The following is a 22908-nucleotide window of genomic DNA, read 5'->3' as shown; positions in this document are numbered from 1 at the left end:
TCATCTCCTGAGCTATCCCACCCTTGGCTCCAAATTATGTTTCTGTGATCATTGTATATGATGTCCACTTCTGAAGATGTAGTAATCTTTTCCTTCCAATTTTTCTGCAAAAGATTATTCAAAGAATCAAGAATTAAAATAAGGGACCAGAAATGGGGATACACTAGCTTGTTCCTTTTGGGTGAAGATTAAAAAGTAAAGTTCATTATGCCTTGTTTAACTGTTGGTTATGCCATTGATCTAATTTAGCTCATCAGTTGTTTGTAAAGAAATATGTTACATTTGTTTAGTGTTCTTTTAGTGGGAAAACATTAATGCTGTATATTTATGTGGAAGACAATTTAAGAAAATCAGTTCTCTCCTTCTGACCTATGAGCCTGGGGATTAAACTTAGATTGTCAGACTTGGCTTGGACCCCTTTGCCAGTTGAACCATCTTTCTAGACTCCAATATGTTTTTCATTATCATATTATTAATCTATACAGTTCACCAGGAAGTCTAGTGTAACATCACTGCTTAGGCATTATCCTCTCCAGTAGGAGTTAGGAATTCGGTGGATAACTTATCACAGTGTGAAATTCCATTGTCTAGGGACTGCAGTAGAATCATCTGGAGCTTTAGGCTACCAGAATTCCTCCATAGTGTAAGGATCCCCAGAGTCTATTGCCAGAGTCTAAGGATGAACCAGTTCCTGTACTAACTAGGATAAATATCAAAGATATTCAAGTAGAACAAAAGTGAAAATTTGCTACTCAGAAAAGTTAAATGTTTTCAAATTTCAAATGTTCTGAAAAATCGATAAGAAAGATTCAATTTTATTTGTATCAAAATTGAAATTTTCTGGAGGAGGCAATTGTATTGAATCTAGGAAATCTTATCTTTTCTGGTAATTGTAGTATTTAGGATATTCAATGAGTCTAATTATATAGTGTATTTAAAAAGTCATTAGTATGTTTCTTTAATTGCCAAGTTTACTAAGAAATTAAACTAAGAGCCTACCTGAGCATATAGCCTAGATTTATTCTCTTGAAAATGAATATCTATAAATGGTGCTTGACATGTTCACAGTGTCAGAGCAAGATGGGGTAAACCGGGATAATCATGTTGCAATCATTATTGCATTAAAAATAATCCAGAGATAAATCAAGACTACATTTTAGAGTTTATTTTAAGGATAGAGTTAGTTTTAATTTGAAAGCTGTGCTTTGAGATCTGAGTTTATTAAAATATATAATTTTCTCTATAAAAACCTATTTATGCAAATATATGTACATACTCTTAACAGTTGTATCATGTTGGATGAGCTATTCAAGACACTTACTTTTATTTGTTTCCATATTAGAAAAAAATGATGATCTATATTGTACTTTAGAGGTATATTTGGAAATACGTATTTAGAAAATTGCATGCACACGGTTAAGACACAACTAACATTCATTAGTATCATTTCAACATAGCTATAGTGAAATATTTAAGAAATGAATCTTTAAAGTATGAAACTCTTCTGCTGTTCATTTATAACCATGGTTAAGTATACATTCCTGGAATAAATAATATCAATAAACCATTTGTTTAAAAGAGCTGGGTGATAGAATTTTGAATGTTTTTTAATGCCACAAAATCACAGCTATTTGAGGAAGAAGGTATCTTTAATGTGACTTAAATACTACACAAGGCATCAATGGGAGGCGAAGCCCTTGGTCCTGTGAAGACTTGATGCCCCAGTGTAGGGGAATGCCAGGGAGGGGAGGTTGGAGTGGCTGGGTGGGTGAGTGGGGGAACACCCCCATAGAAGCAGGGGGAGAGGGGATGGGATAGGGGGTTTGTGCAGGGGAAACCTGGAAAGGGGATAACATTTGAAATGTAAATATCCAATGAAAAAAAGAAATTTCAACAAAAGAAATACTACGCAAGGTTTGTATACATGGAAATGGCATATAAACACCATTAACTCATACATTTAAATGTTTTTTATATCAATTAAAATATGTTTTTTAATGTTCAGATATGTTCTTTTTTGATAATTTTAAATATGTATATAATGCATTCTGATTTTCTCCCCCAAATTCCTTCCATCTCCCTCCCATCCTGTCAATACTACTGGTTCCTTTCTCACATCCATGTTCTCTGTTTGGCTTTGTGACCCACTGAGTTCAATCAGGGCACCTGTGTGAACATGTCTATGTATGTATCTGTTGTGGCCTGGAAATCATTTGAAGACACCATCCATCCATCCCCTAGAATCCAGATGTAGCCAATAGTTAAACAGGAAGGGATGGAGACTCAGCATCTTGCCTCTCATCTAAAAGTATAGGTCCCTGCACTACTTTTTGCCTGCTTGAGTTATATCTTAGGGATCTCCATGTAGAAAGAATCTACTCTTGTAAATATTGTTCTGCACTCCACATGCCTATCACAAATAACCTCACACAAATATATAAGTAATGTGAACATTACAATGAAATAGTGTTTCATTTTTCACATCATAAAACAAACAAAAAATAAAAAAAAAAAACAAAGAAAAGCAATCAACAACAACAAAACCATACTATACTATAAATTCCTTAGGATAAAAAAGAAAAAAACAAAACACTAGTGGAATCATGAAACACAGAGCAAGGATACTATGGAATGCCAACTCACAACTGTGGGAAGAAATTAAATTTCGCAAAATTGGTTCAATTGTTAAGATGACCCAGAAGATGAAAGTTACATGGTCTGTTACATGACTGTTTACATGGCAAGACTCACAGTACCATGTCCATCTCACTGAGGCAAGGGTCAAGGTAGCTTATTTGGAAACAATAAACTCCTCCATTGACAGAAAGGACAGAAACACCAGACAAAAGAAAAGGAAGAAGGGGTTTTTGAGAGCATCCAGTCCTAATTCACTCCTTGGTGTATCTAGTGAGGAGTCTGTTTTACAATTTTGGTGCTTGAGTTATAAGCAAAATCTTATATAGAAAAATGCTGTGTGTGTGTAGTTGTAAAAGCAAAGAAACCTCGCTTTTATTTGAAACTTTATATTTATAAAGGGGGAGAGGAAGGGAGGGAGAGATTTATCTATCTTATCTTATCTATCTATCTATCTATCTATCTATCTATCTATCTATCTATCTATAAAGAGAATGAGACTTAACATTAAGATGATATGTATCCTAGCTAGTTTTGGAGGCAACAGCTGGTAGGAGGCTGCAGCCCTAGGATCATGTTCAAGATCTATCTGTGCTAGCTCTATACAGAAACCCAAACCCCTTTGTCATTTTTTTTTTCAATTTTTTTATTAGATATTTTCTTTATTTACATTTCAAATACTATCCCAAAAGTTCCCTTTCTCTATAACAAGGGCAGGAAGAGGAGGAGCTATAGTAAAAAAAAAGAAAACACATGTTCAAGCAAGCTGTAGTACAATGAAGACATAGCAGAAAGGAAGAGCATGAACTACTGAAGGTGGATAAGGGAGGATAGGATATCTGTAAAGAGATGGAGTTCGAGAAACCTGGGAAAAGATGCTCTTCCCCCTAGAATGCTCATTCTCTAAGATCCTATGAAGAAGTCCAGCTCAGGAGCACTGAGCTAAGGAAATAAATTTGAGTAAATAAGGTGTTTGTAAGGCATGTTCAGACAAGAAATTAGGAAGAAAAGAAGGGAAGAGGAAGCAAGATCTTAGCTATGGTTAAGGGATTTCTAAGCATAGGTGTAGATGTTTTTATTTGTCAATGATGTGGGCAGAACATTCCACAGCAGATGACTGGAATCAGGAGAAGTAGACATATCACCGCACCATCATTTCAGAGGTTTACAAGAGACAGTGCTCTGACTTTAGAAGGTAGATTCCCTGAACATGTGGAAGAGTGAGTCCACACTGCTACTGGTGGGGCATTTACCAGTTTCATTCTTGCTGAGTTAGAAGAAGGTGGGGGTGATGATTTCAATCAGAGGTGACATATGGTCCTCTAACCTGACCAGATGGGTGGATGTTGATCCTGTTGTCAACTGTGGACAATATATTGAGTGGAAGACAAAGGTCATTTTAACATACTGAATTTTAAGTGCTACCTTGGCATACATGGAGCTATTCAAAACAAAGATTGAAACTCATTTTATATTTTAAAAAGACCACTATTAATGAGAAAAGTGTGTGAACCACCAGCAAGCACACAGATTGCTGAGTATAACCAGCATCAAATGCATGGAGAACTGTTAGGTAAGCTTTGCATTCACAGGCTCCTTCATAATGATCTGGAGAGAACATTCGTAGCCTTTTTTTACATTCTCAAAAACAATTTGAAAGAATGCTACTATGAATTTATTTAGAATAGATGCTGTGCACCAACATGATTCTAGACTCATGTGGCACAAAGTCAGTATGAAAACGGAGAGGCAGACCTAGAACATGACTGAGCCAAACAGTGTTCACGAGCAGATTGCATTGGAGAAATGCTCGAAGTTGAAAAATTATGTTGGGATAGATGATGAACGCTACATGCAGCTCTAGGGGCAAGGAATGTGGAGACATGAAGTGTTGTTCCTAAGACATTGGTATCAAGGTTTGCAATAAGGCTTATGCTTTATTGTAACATTTAATCTCTAAGATAAAAAAGGAATGAAACAATAAGTGAAATGTATTCACTAGTATCATCCATGCTTTCTTGGGTTAATGTAACAAGAAGAGAAATTACCCATCTCCAGTGTCAAAGAACTGGGGATTCTAAAGGTGGGATTCCAGCACAAGTTTTAAGAGCTTATAACTGATGCCCTAAGTCACTACATCAGACCCTTAGGTAGTTAAAAATAAGTTGTAATGATGGTGAAAACTGGATATCCGTATGGGCCAAACAGAAGACGGACCCATAGTCCCCACCATGCTGAAAAAGTAATTTAGAGCAGGTCAGATGGAAACGATGAAATATCTGAAGAAAAAACATAAAACAGTAGAGCATGTTAAGATTTCTTCAAGAAGTACTTGAAAGAAACTAAATGTGGAGGAAATGTTAAATTAGATCTCATTAGAATTAAAACTTCTGCTTCTTGAAAGTTATGAAGACAACATGATGGCATACCATAATTGGGAGAAATATTTGCATATATATATTTGACAAGGTCTTATTTTTGTTTGTATCATATGCAAATGACATTTAAATGAAGAAAAAGACAAATAGGCAAGAAAGATTGGGAAAAGTTGGACTAGAGATGACAAGGAGGAAATACTGGGATGTCCAGTAAGCACTTTGCTCTCCGGGTCACTATTGAATGTGCAAATGCAAATAGCTTGCACAGAGAAAGCTTTTCCCATTAACCATGTACTGAGATTCAAGAAGAATGAGTGAGATGCATTTCATGCAGTACTCTCAAACATTGATAAGCTATGAGGTAGACTTCTACATAAACTGATGGTTTAGAAATTCCATCCATGCAACCCAATCAAAGAAAACAGGTTAACAGGCAAGAGTCTCTAGTCCTACAAACTGAGTGAAATATCCAAAGGTAATCAGTTTGGAACCCAGCTGCACCAACTAGCTCCTGGAAAGTTAGTGGAAACCAAGGAGGAAGTGATATTCCTGAAGGCGCCTCTTTGTTCTAGAGCAGTTGGCTGGAAGATGAGGGACTGCTTACTCAGTTGGTGATTAGGGTGGAACAAGAGTTAGAAACACAGTCTCTCTCTCTCAATGCCCAGTGCTCTGGCTGAAGTTAGGAAAAGCTGTCAAAAGGGCTCTCCCCTTCCCACCACTGCAGAACAGCTCAAGGGAAGAGCTAATTATTGCAGAGCCCAATGGTGAGTGAGATCAAGGACTGGTATATACCAATGTAGACAGAAATCTTGGCCATTTGAGCATCATAATATAAGCCTAAAGAAGTTTTTCTGCCAAGGTCACTGTTGAGGTAAGTTGGGAGGAACCCTCACAAGGGCTGCCATACTTCCTTTCTTTATACCAGCAATGTGTGAGAGCTGCAAGAAGTGCTGCTTCAGAGACTGGTAACTGAAGACCGAGTATATCTCAGTGTGTGAGCGGGCTTGAGATCAGTCCTGGCTGTAGTGCAATACTGAGAGGCTGTCAAAGCTAATACTGAGGTCAGAGGGAACCCACAGAGGAAATCCCCTTTCTCCTCACAGAAAAAATGTCAAACGAGGAACAGAATCCAGGAGGGAATTGTGCAAATCCTGCTCAATAAAGCCTAGTTGTGCCATAAACTCCATCAAGTAATGGGTCTAAAATCCACTGGTGCAATTCATATCCCAACTCTGGTTTTATAGAATTAAGATAGAATTGTAAATTTTACCTCTACTATCAGTGATGTTTGCTCCATGTAATGACACAGGGACAGGGGAATAAAAAGCACATCCAAGGATTTGGAGAGATGGCTCAGCTGTTAAGAGTGCTTATGGTTTCTGAAGAGAACACGTGTTTCATTCTCAGAAATCTTGTCCAGTAGTTCACCATCACCTAGAACTCAAGCGGTATGACTCCATCTTTTGGACCCTGAGGGCATCTGTACTCACATTTACTTATTCCTACCAACTGAGATACATTGGAAAGAAGTACTAAAAGCTATAATATTGTATAATTGAATATACTTTGATTATAGTTTGTTAATTTTCTATACATTTTAATACTTTTATTTTTGTCTTTACTCTTATTTTAGTTTCAAAGAATGGCCTTGCTTTAATTTATATACTGTTTTGTTAGGTTTAATGATCTCTATGATCTCTATTTATTCTATTATTGTATACTCTCTGCTAGTGTTCCTATTCACAACTATTGGTTTACTTTCCTTTTAACTCAACCCTCATTTCACCTGTATCTGTTTTCCATTATCTTTTAATTTGTTTATTATAATCTCCCATAGCTTTAGTAATATTTAGTCCATGTAGAGGCTATTAGTTTCTCAATTTCACCTCATGTCTCCTTATCCAATCTCATTTTTCTCAGTAGTTCTAAAACTAATCTCTAACCATATCTAACCTACTTTACATCCACCCCTAATCTCAGTGACCAAGACACCACTATATCATACTATTCACACTCATTTATCTTTCAATAAGTTTTTGAAATTAAGGTATAATTATTTTTACCTGGCTAGTATGGTATTTATGTTGTAGGCTATTTCATCAGTTAAGGTTGTTCATATATTTAATATTTTACCCTAGGACTATTTTAGATCTTTTACCAGGTGCCATGATCATACACACTTAAGCTTTAACTTCTGAACCATGTAGTTCAACTCTATCATAACCTAACCCAACTTGAACATTTCAGTTACTTCAACTGAAAATACAGCTGACAGCAAAATATTCAATCAGTGACAAAAATACCAAGGACATCAGCCACAAGGCAGTAATATAAGCAACATTAAAAATGAAGGCAATGTGATCCACTTAAAAAATTATTGACTATGCAGTAAGTACCATTTCCAATCAGAATGAATTAGATGAAAATCAAAAACAATTAAAAGAATGATTATAAAACTGTATAATGTAATATGATATTTTACAAGCAAATTTCTAAATTAATCAGAAAGGAAACTCACATGAACAAAAGATGAAAAAAGGGTAGTTTTCAGTAGAAACTATGATCTCAGAATGAGGACCAGATTTGACTAGAGATTAGTGCATCTCTTAAATCTCATCAGAGAAGTGTCTTTCTATAACTATATAGTCCATGGCTAGTCAAAATGATGGAATAGTAGACTGCAGAATGCTCAATGCTAAGTGATGCCATTTACATCATACAATTCCTTTAAATCTTAGGTAACAGCACAGAAGATGGGATGGAAAAACTGTAGGAGCCAGAAGTACTGGATTTCTCCAGTGAAGCACTAATTTTAGAAACAACAGGACCTTAGCAAACACATGTGAACGGTGGCCAGACCTGCAGGCAACAGACCAAGGTAGCTAAAATACCAGCATGGCTGGGGAGGGCTTATCAAAGTCCATCCCTAACTGAAGAGCTATTAAATTGAGGGGTACTGGGCAGACATTTTCTTCAAGGATGCAGCTCCTGAAAGTCTCCATGTAGGACCATGCTCCAGTAGATGTACAAATAGGAGGAATTATCACATGAAGTTCAGAGGGGAAATGGTAGAAATATAAAGAAAAATTGGAGTTACAGGAATGTGGAGGGGTCAAAATACATTATATACCATTGTGAAATTCTCCAACCATATAAATAATTAAAAAGCACACATGGATAGATTATATTAAATTAAATTAAAATCAATGCTTCACTCGATATTATGTTACTCTGATAATCAAATGGTATTATTAATATCCAGTTAATAGAAATTTAAATAATATTATAATGATTTGAAAATAAATGGGAGATGAAAATGAGACATTAAAACAGATATCAATCAAACTCAAAGTTTACTAGGACATATTTTACAAAATTATATTCTACCAAATTTAAAATATAAAAGAAATAGGTAGATTTCTAACTCATGATATACAAAAATTAAACTAGGGAAAGGTAAATAAAAGACTTATAAGGAACACTGAGACTAAATCAATAATTAAGTCTTCCAATTAAAAGAGTCCTTATTCAGATAGATTAACTACACAAACTCTATAAGAACTTTAATCATGACCCAAGTAGTCTACAAAATAGAAAAGGAAGGGATGCTAGTAAAATTTTCTAAATCAGAATTACCCTGATATACAAACCAGATAGTGGCACAATTGAAAAGAAAGAAAATCACAGACCAGTTTTCTTGATGCAAGTTCATTAAAGATTCTCAATAAACAACCTGGAAACTAGAGCCAAAAACACATCAAAATGATCATTCACCTTTTTTCCAATTTTTTAATTAGATATTTTCTTCATTTACATTTCAAATGCTATCCTGAAAGTCCCCTATACCCTCCCCTATACCCTGCTCCCATAACCACCCACTCCCACTTCTTGGCCCTGGTGTTCACCTGTACTGGGGTATATAAAGTTTGCAAGACCAAGTTATGATCAAGTTGGCTACATTTTAGTAAGGCAAGCATGGTTTAATATACATATATAAATTTATTTGCATAGGTAATTCATAAATGAACTCAAAGACAGAAACCACATGGTCATTTCAATAGATGCAAGATAAGTATTTGGTAAAGTCTAAAATCCATCTCTAATAAAAAAGTCTTTAGAAACTAGAAATAGAATGAACTTGCCTAAATATAATGAAAATTTACTCTAATAAAACTCTAGCTAATAATGTAAAACACAATGAAACCATTTTACATAAAACTAGGAACAAGTCAAAGCTTTTCATTCTTGTCATTTGTCATACATACAGTGCTGGAAGTCTTGCCTAGAGCAGTAACCAAAAGGAAAGAAAAAAATGAATGAAAGAAAGAAAGAAAGAAAGAAAGAAAGAAAGAAAGAAAGAAAGAAAGATAGCAGTAGGTGGCATGGGAATAAAGGGAGTGGGAGAAAACCCACATCACACTAGAGTTCTGGTGGTGTGGGTAGACACCAGAGGACTGCCACATGCTTTCCATGCTGCCCCAGGTGGGTGTCTGGCTGTGGAAAGCCACTAGACCCCAGCTCAGCAGGGGGTGAGCAAGGGGCAGTCTGAGGCAACAGGTTCTCAGTCTTGGGCATCCCACATTGGATACCATGGAAGAGCTGAGAACAAATGGGGACCCTGGGAACTGAAGAGAGGAAGGGGCAGGGGGGGAGGGGCACTGGGTAGTTCCCATACAGCAGGCGAAAGTCCTTGGTCCAGTCCATGGCTGGAGTGTAGGAAGGTCTTCCAGTGGGAGGTTAGAAGTGGCTTGTTAGGAGAAAGCCTATCCCATTGTTCAGCGGGCCTTGATGAGCAGAGACAGCCTGTGGTTTTAGAGCTTTATTGTAGAAAGGCAGAAGGAAAGAGAGAAGGTAGAAAAAGGGAGAGAGGCTGGTGGAGAGAGGGGGGAAGGGAGAGAGAGAAGGAGGGCTAGAGAGCAAGAAAGGTGAGAGCTTAAAAAGAGCGAGGAGGGGCCAAGCAGCTCCTTTTATAGTGGACTGGGCTATCTTGCTGTTGCCAGGTAACTACAGGGAGGAGCATACCTGGCTATAGTCAAGTAACTGTGGGTGTGGAGTCTAGCCAGAATGCCAGAAGCTTGGGACATTGTCTGCATGACTTATAGTCACAGAATTATGGAATTGGAGGCTGTGGTGTCAGGCACATGCCTCTGGGAACATGACACGCTGTTCTGTCTCTTGTAGAGTTTTCTATGGGATCACTGGAGCAAGCCTCATTCAACCAAAATAGGGTGCCTTTTATGTCCCCACAGATACATAGGTAGATAGATAGATAGATAGATAGATAGATAGATAGATAGATAGATAGATAGAGGTAAAATAGGAAAAGAAGTCAGAGTATCATTATTTGAAGATGATATGATTTTAAATACAAAGATTGTCTAAGGACACCACCAAAAATTCCTCAGATCTGAAAAACACTTTCATCACAATGTTAGGATACAAAATTAATATACAAAATGCAGTGGTTATATACAGAAAGAAGCACACTAAGAATGAAATCAAAGACTAACCCTGTTCACAATCACCTCAAAAAAGGAGGAGGATAAAACTAAGGAAGGCTTTAGATGAAAACTTTAAAACATAGATACAGAAGTTAAAGAGGCTATTCGAAGATAAGAAAGTCCCTACATGCTCATGGGTGAAAAGAATTAATATTGACTATGATACCAAAACCAATCTAAATTCAGTGAAATTCCCTTTAAAATTCAAATGTCAGTCTTCACAGAACGAGGGAATGTCTTCAAAATTTATATGGAAGCAAAAAGACTCCAGATACCCAAAGCAATCCTTGGTGAAAAGAAAAAGCATATACCACTTCAAGTTATATTACAGGGGTAATATAACAAAATATTGACAAAAACAGAAATGTGGAAGAGCAAAGAATAAGGGACCAGGATATAAACCAAAATAACTAATAAGCCTGATTTTTAACTAAGATCACAAAAATATAAATTAGAGAGAAGCCAGCCTCTTCAGCAAATGGTGCTGTAAAGATTGACTGTTTGCATAGGGATTAATCAGATTCTACCACTCTCACCCTGAACCAGGTAAAACTGAATTAGTGTTCTTGATGCAAGATAACTCTGACACTGATAGAGGAAAGAACAGAGGAAAGACTTCAAGACATTCCAAACAAGACACCAGCCATCAGGAAATAAAATCCACAATTAGCAAATGCGGTTTTATGAAATGAAGAATCCTCTGCCCAGGAAAACACATACTCGTGAGAAGAAACAGTCTACCGAATGGAAGAAAAGACCTTACCCAATGTACAACCAGCAGAGACACACCATATCGAATATCCAAAGAATTCTGAAACCCAGACAACCAGAAATCAAAACAATCAGTAGATGAGGTAGTGAAATACGTTTTGAAAATAAGGAATGCAGATTGTTAATAAATATTCAAAGTTGCTTGATATCAGAAGCCATCAACAAATGCAAATAAACTAAATTGGGATTCTGTCTCATTCATCAGAATAGAAGTCATTTAGTGGTCTGGCTAGGTTCAATGTTGACACAAGCTAGAGTAATCTTTGAAGAGGTAATGTCAGTTGTGAAAGTTGCCCCCCTGTGGATTGGCCTGTGGGATGAAATCGTGGCATATTTCCTATTTTGATGAACATTGTGATAAGTCTTAGGTCACTGGGGCTCATGCCACCTCTGCCCTGGTGGTCTTGAGTGCTATAAGGGCTGAACAAGTTATAAGAGCAAGACAGCAGGGAAGCACCCTCATGGAGGCAGGGGGAGGAGGTGTGGAGAGGTTTTGTTTGGGGGGCGGGGGCAGAGACCAGGAAAGGGGAGGAAAAAAGCCAGTGAATAGTGGCCAATTGGTATAACACATCTGGACATACTTTTCGAAAAAAAGTGGAAGGAATTTGGAACTTTGTGCTAGAAAAGCAATTGATTGTTGGAAGCTAAGTGAGCTGGTGCGGGACCCTAAAAGATAATGCTGAGAGCCATGGAAATGATGGAGGCCTGCCCTGCGACATTTCAAAGGGATGTCTGAGAGTCACCTAAAGACTCTGTCAGGGTCAGTTGACATTTTGCACTTTAAGATTCAGTTGTTCTGGTTAGCTGAGGCTGAAGATATGGTTATAATTGAAACCAGACCACTGAAGTGAAACCTCTGTTTTACAAACAGGAGTGATAATTATTAGCTAGAGCTAGAAATTAGCGGTGATTAAGAAGAGACCATCATTGCCAGGTGATTAGCAAACCCAGTTGGATTAACTCTTAAGAGAAGGAACAATAGAAATACATATATAACATTTTAATTTGGGGAGCAAATGATTAAGTCACATCTCTACTACGTCCAGAAGTTAAAAAACAAACAAACAAACAAAAGGCATATTCTATATTTTAACCAGAAAGAAGATTGCTCCTAAAAGTCTGTAACAAATCCCCAAGATTTCCACAATGAAATATGGTATTTTAAAGCTTCAAGAGAGGCAAAACTGGCCCACTGTCTGGGGTGGGTGGAAGAAGGCCACACAAGCTGCTGCTGTGTGTACCACTACCATGAACAAATGTGTGACATTTGGAAAGATGGAGTACATGGTTGGGGGGATCAAAGAGCAAGTGAAGCACAGTGCTTCATACACTGGAGAAACATGGAAATGGAAACTCAATGGTGCAGGAATGATATGATTATGAGCAGCCTATATGGTGAGGCTTTGGTGGCAGGCATGGCCATGTCTGGCTCTGTGAACCTGCTGCAGCTGAGGTGTATGTAGATATGGTATCTGTGGCCCGAATTAAGACCAAAGGCCAAGTGAATGTCCATGGTCTGGGCTGCAACCAGAGATCATGTGGATAACTGAGGGCTGTGCTGCTATGGGAGGACATGCAGATCCATGTGGTGAGTGCTGCAGCCTGAGGCCATGGGGACATCTGAGCCCATGATAATGCCAGGGGCCATGTCTGGGTGGTGGTATGGTGGTCCTATGGTAACTGGCATCTCCGTTGATGCCCCAGGCACATGTTACTAGGCCATGCAGACGTCCTTGGTCTGGACCCTCACCTGAGGCACTGTGCTAAGCTGGCCCTGCCATTATCCAGACACCGTACTTGGGAGAGCTGGCCCTGCTGTTCTCCTGGGAAGCATAGTAGAGCTGAACTTGGTAGTGGGGATGTTGTTGAGCTGGCCCTGAGGGCCTGGGCATGGGAGAACAGGCCCTATGCTCATCTGCTGTGGGGTGATGTGAGCAAGGGGGAGATTCCCTGCCACATTCACTTGCTGGCCCCAGGTCATGAGAGCAGGAGAATTGGTCCCACCCCTCACTGGCTGCACCTCCCCTGGGCAGCACAGTAGAGTTGGCCATCATAGTGAAGGGTCAGGTAAGCGTCTCCTAGAACATGAGAGCAGGAGAGCTGACCCTGCCCTTGCCTCATGCAGCACTGGGTGAGTTATCTGGGGCAGTGCTGTGGAGCTCATTCTGGTGGTACAGGCACAGAGAGATCTGGTGGGCTGACCAAGGCAGCTACCTCCTAGGCCCAAATCTAGGGATTGAAGTTGGGACACCCAGACATCTCCCCTATCTGTGATTTGCAGGAACTAATGAAGGGCCAGCCCTGCAGAGCCAAAGCTGCAGGATCTCCATGACAAAAGGCAATGATAGCAAATCCAAGAGAAGTCCCAGTGAGGATCCAGTATTAATAGAGTACCAGAAGCCTTGGCCTTGAAACAGACCAATGACTCCTTGCAATGAACATTTGCAAGTAAAGATGCATTGACAAAAAAGATTTAGACTGTGGGATACTCTGACACACTACAGCTTCTACAAGACGTTTTGTTGTTGTTGTTGTTGTTGTTGTTAATGTTTTATTCTATCTTATTTTATTTTCATTGCTGGGGTGGGGGGTGGGGCAGGGCTGCAAGGGCAGAGGGTAGATATGAAGGGACGGAGTAGTGAGTGGCCTGGGGTGTGAGATGTGAAATTCACAAAGAATCAATAAAAAGTTAAAAAAAAAATAATGAAAGAAGCAGAGGCCAAGTTGATACTTCTCTTTCTAGTATCTCAATGGAAATAGTAGATGGGGCTCAAAGTAGACTGTAAAGGAGTTTATTCTCATTGGACTCCAAGGTTGACAATTGCTTTCTAACTACCTATATAGCCACTGTAGAGATAAACATTGAGTCTCCTGAATACCTAAAATTACACTTAAATTATCAGCCAGTCACATCATTCCGAGGTGTTTGCACACGCACTTCATCATATCACAAAGATATTTGCAAGAGCCAAGTTATGGCTCCAGCCCAGGTGACTCACAAGAAAGAATGTATAAAGAAAATGTAAACATTAAAGAAAATGCACATTATTGCACTGTTTTCATCTATAAGGAAAACTGAGGTCCAGACATTTGTTGGAATGTGAGTACCTTTGAGATAATCATGTTAAGCAGGTGAAGCCAGTCTTTGAAAAACAAGGGTCACATGCTTTCTTTCATTAGGATGTCCTAAATGTTATATAGATAGATGAAGTCAAGAACATATGGATAGCATGAAAGTAGAAGCAAATGTAGAGGAACCCAGGTCCAAGGGCAGGGTAGATGTGAAGACAGATATCAAAAGCAACATAGGGGAGAAAAAAAAACATTTATTTTAAATTACACTTCCAGGTCACTGTCCATCATTTTAGTCAGAGCAGAAACTCAAACAGGGAACTGAAGAATTCATGAAGGAAGGCTGCTTACTTGCTTGCCCACTAGTGTGTGCTCAACTAGTTTTCGTATCGTGCAGTACCAATAGGCTGGGGTTGGTATAGTCACCATAGACAGAAGTCTCTGAATTTAATTATCAGTGAAGACAGTACCCCACAAACATAACTACAGGACTAGCTGACCAAGGTTATAAAAGCCAACCAGGAAAGGACCCAATTTTTGTTCTCAGCCACCCACATCAGGGAGCTCGCAAACTGCCAGTAATTTCAGCCCCAGAGGACAACACATTCTTCTGGCCCTTGTGGACACTCCACATATGTATATACTCATACAAATCCAGACATACACACATACACATAAATAAAAAGGGGTGGGATTAAATTAAACATATTAAAATTATAATGTCAGTAAGTTATACTGACCCAATTAAAAAATTAGATAAAAAAATCCTTGTTTGAGTAACACTCAAAACAAATTAAAAACAAAAGACCATAAAGTGCATAGCACAGAAGATTCTTATTATTTCATATGATGCTTATATGAAAAATAGTCATTTTTTTCATGTACTCTTAGAACATCAATTGGGACAATCTTTTTGTAGAAAAGTTTGACAGGATCTATCAAAATAAGACTTGCATTTTATGACACTTATCTACAAACACCCAGACATACATTCACAGATTTATCTGTGTGGATATTTATTATAATGTTTACAATACATTATGTGCAAACTAAAGGAAATAGATAGGAAAAAACTTTAATATGCATGTGTTATAGACTATATTCAGTCATTACAATAAAAGGGGAGATTTAAACTGCCAAAGAATGTTAAATATAGTGTTATATCTTTTAGGTAAATAAATACTGATGTGGATGCATAGTTATCCACTGCACAGATAAAAAAGACATACAAATTGAAGTGTTCTTGTGAGTTTTGGAGATCTTGAACATAAACATAGACATTCAAGTTTCACGTTAAATGTCTAGTTTTCTTTCACTAATGTGAGAATATTAACATTATTTACATATTTTCTATTAGGCATTCATTAAAATGGAATAATAATATCTGAAGAACGGAATGATGCATAGAATATATCCTGTTTTATTTGAACCCATATCTGAGACTGTATTGTGGGCCTGCCAACTTTAATAACAGATGCTATAGTTTCCCTTTAACAATTTTGGGATATATAAAAAGACTCAAACAGTATGTTGAATGGGAAAAGGTATCTTTAAAAGATAACCATGATGGAAGTGTTATTATAGCCTTGATTGGATCTCTGTTTAGTCTCATTCCTGGAAAGCTATTTCCTTCTTGTGAAAAGACTAGAGTTTATCTCTGGTCCTAGGAAGAGATAACACCCTAAACTCCAGAAATATTAAGAGTGAATTGAGCTGGGTCTGTCATTCACCTTGTCAAAGGAAACCCTTCAGGAAGGCAAGTTTATACATAACTATGATAAAAAGTTGGAAGGAATAATTATATCCTTAATGAAATAATATAGGCTTGTTTCCCAGAAACCTGGCCCACCTCATAGATGCTGTTGTCAGTATAGAGCCACCATGAAGTTCTTCTAGGTCTATCTTATTGAAACCTGACTCAAAAAGGCAAAACTTTTCTCCCATTTCCTTTTCTCCATTTTTTTCTTTCAGATTTCAGATTCTGGTCAGAACCTAAATTGGTTTTGATGGTTTGTTTTGTTTCCCTGGTACTTTGAACCTTTTCATTTGACACTGAAACTCCCCACCCCTTCTGGCCCTGCTTGCTAAGCCTCCATGACTAATTTAAAAAGCCAAATCTTGTTCTCTTGTTTGTCCCATTAGCCTCCTCCATGCAGCTCCAGCTATTTAAAGATTGATTTCTTTTTTAATACTCTACTAAAATTGTTAAGTTCTTCAATTAAAGAGACCAACAGGTCAAAGAAAGGACCACAATTTTCCCAATAACAATGTCACCTCTAAATGTTAGAGTTGAGATTTTAGGCAAGTAGATTTTGAATTCTGGCAGAGTTCCACACAAACAAGGAGAAGGCTGCATGGGGAAGAATATATAAATGTGTATCATATGGCATTTTTTTTTCTTTCTTGGCATAGAGTGGTAGGACATCATTAACTTGATTCTATAACCATGGCTCTAATGATCAAAACCACACAATGATAAGTTGGTGGTAATGACAAGAGAGTGATTGACATTCCCTTGTAAAAGGAGATTGAGGAGGGTCACATGACTATCACCTTGGCTCCAGCTATCACTCCATCTTGCCTTCTCCAACTGTATGCAAGTGGTCTTGGAGATGCTGGAGCATAAGTATGTTGAAGGTTAACTGAAGGGGCCTCCCTGATGTTGCTGGTGTGTCTTCTTTGAGAGATGGCAGTATCGTCCTCAGCTCTTGGTGAGTTTAACTTTCACAACAAGGATGCTGCTGACTCATGGCCACCAAAGCTACCCTGAGAGAGAGACTTCCAATATTACTGTGCCATGCCTAACCACAGGAAGGAGATGGAGACAGGTAGTGAGCAGAACAAATATGGATGTATTAAGGGAAAGTGAGAAATAATTCCTGAGTGCTGGATGGGTTCCAAGAGAAGCTACCAAAGTAAGGTCTGGTTTATTGTTCTTTTAGGAGATAGGTACCAGAAAGTTGATGGACCCTGAGGGAATCTTTATTGTGACTTGTCATTCTGTCATTCATTGTAGGCTGAAACTGTGAGTGGGCTACACACTTGTTAGATTGTTCCTGGACTCAAAGAAGTGATGACACATTGCTTTCCCATAAGGAAAGTAGCCAGGATATCATTATGCACACTTCCATCCACTCTCTTTGCTAAATAATTTTGTTCATTTTGTAGGCTGCTTAGTGAGTCATTTTCTAAATGACTAGTTCAAAATATAACAAGGACCTTACCTACAACTTTTGGAGGAAGCTACTTTCTAGCTCCATAAAGTCACCATGGATGGTACTGGACTCTGTGGTAATAGAGCTGTTCAGAGCTTCTGTAAGAAGATGCTCACCCATGTTCTATAAGGAAGTCAGTTAAAGCTGTTGGTTTGCCAAACTAGACTTGGTGGTGTTAGGGCGATGGTCTGTCTTTGGTATTTATCTGTGGTAAAATACACTCTCAAAACTCTCCGGGAAAAATTAGTATGACATGATTCTCAGTATTTTCTTCTCATGATTTGAACAGGGAATATATTGAGCTATTTTAACATTTTCAGAATTTTATGGTCCAAAGTTTATATTCTAAAACCTGGTATTTTAAAAAATAACAGCTGCTATAAACATGTTCACAAACACGGATCCATGCATTTATACTGTGGGGAAGGGGGTGAAATGTATTGAATTTGAAAGGTACAGAGAATATTCTTGTTTTGTTTTCGAGAAATTATAGATAATGTGTTTTCAGCAAATATTATACGTATTTAAACCCTATTATTCAACATTAATTCTTATTATTCATTTAAATGTGAATTATTCATTATGTTTCTAAAATTAACTATGTGTAAAATTCATAGCAAATTAATTTCAATAATTAAATCCAAACTGAAAAGAAATTATGGGGGGGATACATTTTGCATTCTCTCATTTTTTATTTTAAAATTCAAAAGAGCTACAGTAAGGTGTACACTCATACACACACACACACACACACACACACACACACACACACACACACACAGTGAAATGGGCAGGCATATTAAAAAGGAATATGCAACTCATTGAAAAAAACTAACCAGTTTTGAACCTGTCTCTGTGCTAACCTCCTAGGGCAAGAGGCAGGATTTTGAAACTGATTCTCCATCAGAGAACTTGCATCTTAGTGAGTGACAATGATGTAATTAGAACAAACGAAGTCAGGTGGCATGCCATTCTATGATAATTGCTACAGAGGCACAGAGAACAGACTGGAGATCAGAGCATAGGATGACTGCAAAGGTGGTTGTAGTCATCTAGGCTGGAGAGATCTGAATGAAAGAAAGGAAACATTGGTCTATGTGAGACATCACACTTCAAGCAAACAGAGAACCAACCACATAGGTTTTGAGGTTAAGAATGAGCCTGGATACTCCAACCTTTCATCTTAGCTCCAAACTTTGTCTCTGTAACTCCTTTCATGGGTATTATATTGGTCTTTCTTCTTGGTTTTCTTGTGTTTTGTAAATTGTATTTTGGGTATTCTAAGTTTCTGGACTAATATCCACTTATCAGTGAGTGCATATTTCTTTTGTGATTGAGTTACCTTACTAAGGATGATATCCTCCAGATACATCCATTTGCCCAAGAATTTCATAAATTCATTGTTTTTAATAGCTGAGTAGTACTNCATTGTGTAAATGTACCACATTTTCTGTATCCATTCCTCTATTGAGGGACATCTGNGTTCTTTCCAGCTTCTGGCTATTATAAATAAGGCTGCTATGAACATAGTGGAGCATGTGTCCTTATTACCAGTTGGAACATCTTCTGGGTATATGCCCAGGAGAGATCTTCCGGTAGTACTATGTCCAATTTTCTGAGGAACCACAAGACTGATTTCCAAAGTGGTTGTACAAGCTTGCAATTCCACCAGCAATGGAGGAGTGTTCCTCTTTCTCCATATCCACGCNAGCATCTGCTGTCACCTGAATTTTTGGTCTTAGCCATTCTGACTGGTGTGAGATGGAATCTTGGAGCTAAGATGAAAGGATGGACTAGCCAGAGACTACCTAACCCGGGGATCCATCCCATCATTAGCCACCAAACCCAGACACTATTGCACATGCCAGCAAGATTTTGCTGAAGGGTCGCTGATATTGTGGTCTTTTGTNNNGCCATGCCAGTGCCTGGGAAACACAGAAGTGGATGCTCACAGTCAGCTATTGGATAGAATACAGGGCCCCCAATGGAGTAGCTAGAGAAAGTACCCAAGGAGCTAAAGGGATCTGCAACCCTATAGGTGGAACAACAATATGAACTAACCAGTACCCCCTGAGCTCCTGTCTCTAGCTACATATGTAGCAGAAGATGGCCTATTTGGCCATCATTGGGAAGAGAGGCCCCTTTTTCTTGCAAACTTTATATGCCCCAGTACAGGGGAATGCCAGGGCCAAGAAGTGGGAGTGGGTGGATAGGCGAGCAGGGTGGGGGGAGGGTATAGGGAACTTTCGGGACAGCATTTGAAATGTAAATAAAGAAAATATTTAATAATTAAAAAAATGAGCCTGGAACAGTGACAGAACATTAAAGTTCTGGTGTCCTGTGCATATGCAGTGTGCCAGTAGACTACAGTGAGAATTCAGGTCATAGAAGGGCAAGATGTTAAAACATACAGGGCACTCAGGCACTGGTAAAGAGTTTGGATTGTACCCACTGTTCTGAGAAGTCATTGGAGGGCTTTGGAACAGCAGGCAGGTAGAAAAATCCCACCACCATCAACATGTTAACGGCTCGTCTTAACTTAGTCTGCATAGGAAACATTTTGAAATTGACAGAGGTAAAAGGATGGGAGTAAGATCGTAGGTTCAGACTAGTGAAATTGTAAAGTTCCAGCTTTCTAACTTTTGTTCCTGTGTGGTTAGATTTTTTCATAGTCTAGGACACTCTTAAACACAACATATCTTTTAGTCACCTAAGAGAGCACTTAAGATGACAGTAAAAGTCTTAGGAAATGGTCATTAGTTGTTATCTTTTGAGGGGCCAGCAGTACTTTCTGATCCGATGAGGTCTGATATGGAGAGAAAAGGATCCTTAAGTTAATATGTGATTTAGAGCCAAGAAGCATGATTTAGTGATGTAGCCATTGAGGTAGAAACATGTGCTGTGGGGCATGTGAGAGAAAAAGGAGCTCCCAAACTAACTTAGTCTGGAAGTAGTCCATGACATTGACATTTGTGAATGATCTGATTACTGAGAATATGCCTAGAGAGACTAAGAGTAAGGGGATAGTGGGAAAAGGAAGGGGAAAAAGACAGAGAAGGGACCCAGGCTACACAAAGTATGGCTCCAAGGAGCTCTGGAGCATACCCCACATTTGAGAGCTTACTCTGCTAGAAAGAAACTGAACTAATTGATACATTAGCACAGTATATGCACAGTATATACCAGCATTGCTATATACCATATAGAATACTATAGAAGTAAACTTTTATTCATAAAGACTATTGAATATGAGAAGTGGACAAAGAGCAAAGATATGGGGGAATTCCACAGGCTAGAGTATCCTCGTTTTTTGCCTGTGCCTTCATACTTGGCTCTGGATTTTATTTCCTTTTTCCTTTGGCCTCTATTCCCTCACTGACAGTCATTCTGCTGGAAGTAAGTAGCTCTCGGAGAATAATTGCTGGTACTGTTAGATCACTTCTCTCATCCAGCTCTATGCATTTTGAATGCATCTTTTATTTCAGTCATCACAGTAGTAGGACCAGGAGATATAAACTGGGTCAGTAATTTGGGGTATAGGGACCTTGAAATTTAGAGTTCTGATTCTTGTTCTTTGTTGGAGATTGGAGATCAGAAGTACTACAGTATTTGGGGTCCCTGATTCCTAACCTAGTCTCTTGTTCCTCTCTTCTTTTATTATATGACCTGAATGGGCATCACTGTCTATAAGCCCTGAACAAGGGCATCACCATAGCAGATGAATGAAAAACTCATAGGTGAGCCAACTAGACTGACAGTCTAGGACTGACACCAAGCCTTCATCCCAGAAAAGTTTGTTAATCCTAAAGGACCTAAAATCCCTAACTCAGCATATATTTGGTGGCCACTGGTTTTCTGGGACCCTAATATCCTAAGTTACTGCTTGTGTGAGAGGAGGAAACATTGTTATTCTCAAGGACACTATCACTTTTGTCTTTAATAACCAGCAGCTCCTTTGGCGTAAAGATTCTTATACCTGCTTCTTATATGTGAGAACATATTGCAGATGGGTATGAAGCAATCCAGAACTCTTCCCTGAGAAATCTAGTACTACAATCTCTACTGCAAGCACGATGCTGACCTGCCCATATGTGAAGACCTCGCTCTGCCTTTGGAACATGCCCCCCCCCCCCACCTTCTGTGTTTCATCCACTAAAGCTCCACAGAGAACTTTGCCCTGTGATAGCTAAGGCTACATGGAATGGTCATTTTGTGCTTGGCTTTTAAAGGGCTTAAGCCATTACCTTTCAGGACAAAGACAATTTATGAGGCAGCTTAAGGTCTCCATGCTAGAAACTGATGAAGTTCTATTAATCTCCCATCCACTAATTTGATTTGCTGTGTTCCTTTCATGGAAGACACTAGCCTGTCATAAATCTGACAGACCCGTGCTCACGCTGCATTGCTTTTATTATTACTGTATTACAGGGTTTCAGTAACTCGGATTTAGGATTACAGACATAACTGCCAGAGAAATTTACAGCATGCTGCCATCCCCACATTTTTATGGCTTGGCTTCTTGCACAGTTTCTTTTCAAAATCTTAACACTTATCCCTTGACTTCAGTTAAAAATACAGTGTGTGCTCTTTCTGTCTGCAAGAAGTATTTGTATTCTAAGAAAAACTAAAGTAATTTTGTTTCTTCATATTTTTATATCTTCTAGATGAAGTTTGGAAATATTCATAAGAAGAACAATTTCTGGGTTACTCAATAGCAATTAGGTGTTACTTTAAATTGGTGGCATTCTGATATTAAATTTTTCAGAGGAAAAACAGGGGACAAGCAAAGCCACCTGAGAGGGGACTCAGTCACACTCTGCTTCAGTGCCTGTGACTCGTAATTAGTCTTGAGAAAAGGCGAAGCTGGTTCCCTTATTTTGTTGAGGACATCCAGTTTTTTAAAGGACAAAGATAATTATTAATTATATGTTCATAGTTGTATTTTTAATAAAGAAGTGTGAGGTGTAAGGCAATTATCTAAATTACTTTTTAAACTATTAATGATGAAGATAACTAAGCTATTTTAGAGGCTGCTCTGAATTATACATGGTGTGTTAAATTATTTCAATAAAAAGTCTCAATATTCTTATATGGTAATTAAAGATTTTGATTTTTTGATAATTAAAATGTGTGCATTCTTTTAAAAAACATAACCTTTTTATTTATTCTCTGGGAATTTCACATCATAAAACCTTATCATAGACCAGCTACCATGAAAGTACCCCTAAACTTGTGATCTCTTCCATACCTTGCCCCCAAAAAGTAAAAAAAAAAAAAAAAAAAAAAAAAAAAAAAAAAAAAAAAAAAAAAAAAAAAAAAAAAAAAAAAAAAAAAAAA

The sequence above is a fragment of the Mus pahari genome, chromosome 10 (assembly GCF_900095145.1).
Source record: "Mus pahari chromosome 10, PAHARI_EIJ_v1.1, whole genome shotgun sequence".
Classification (NCBI taxonomy): domain Eukaryota; kingdom Metazoa; phylum Chordata; class Mammalia; order Rodentia; family Muridae; genus Mus; species Mus pahari.
This window is presented reverse-complemented; position numbering follows the sequence as displayed.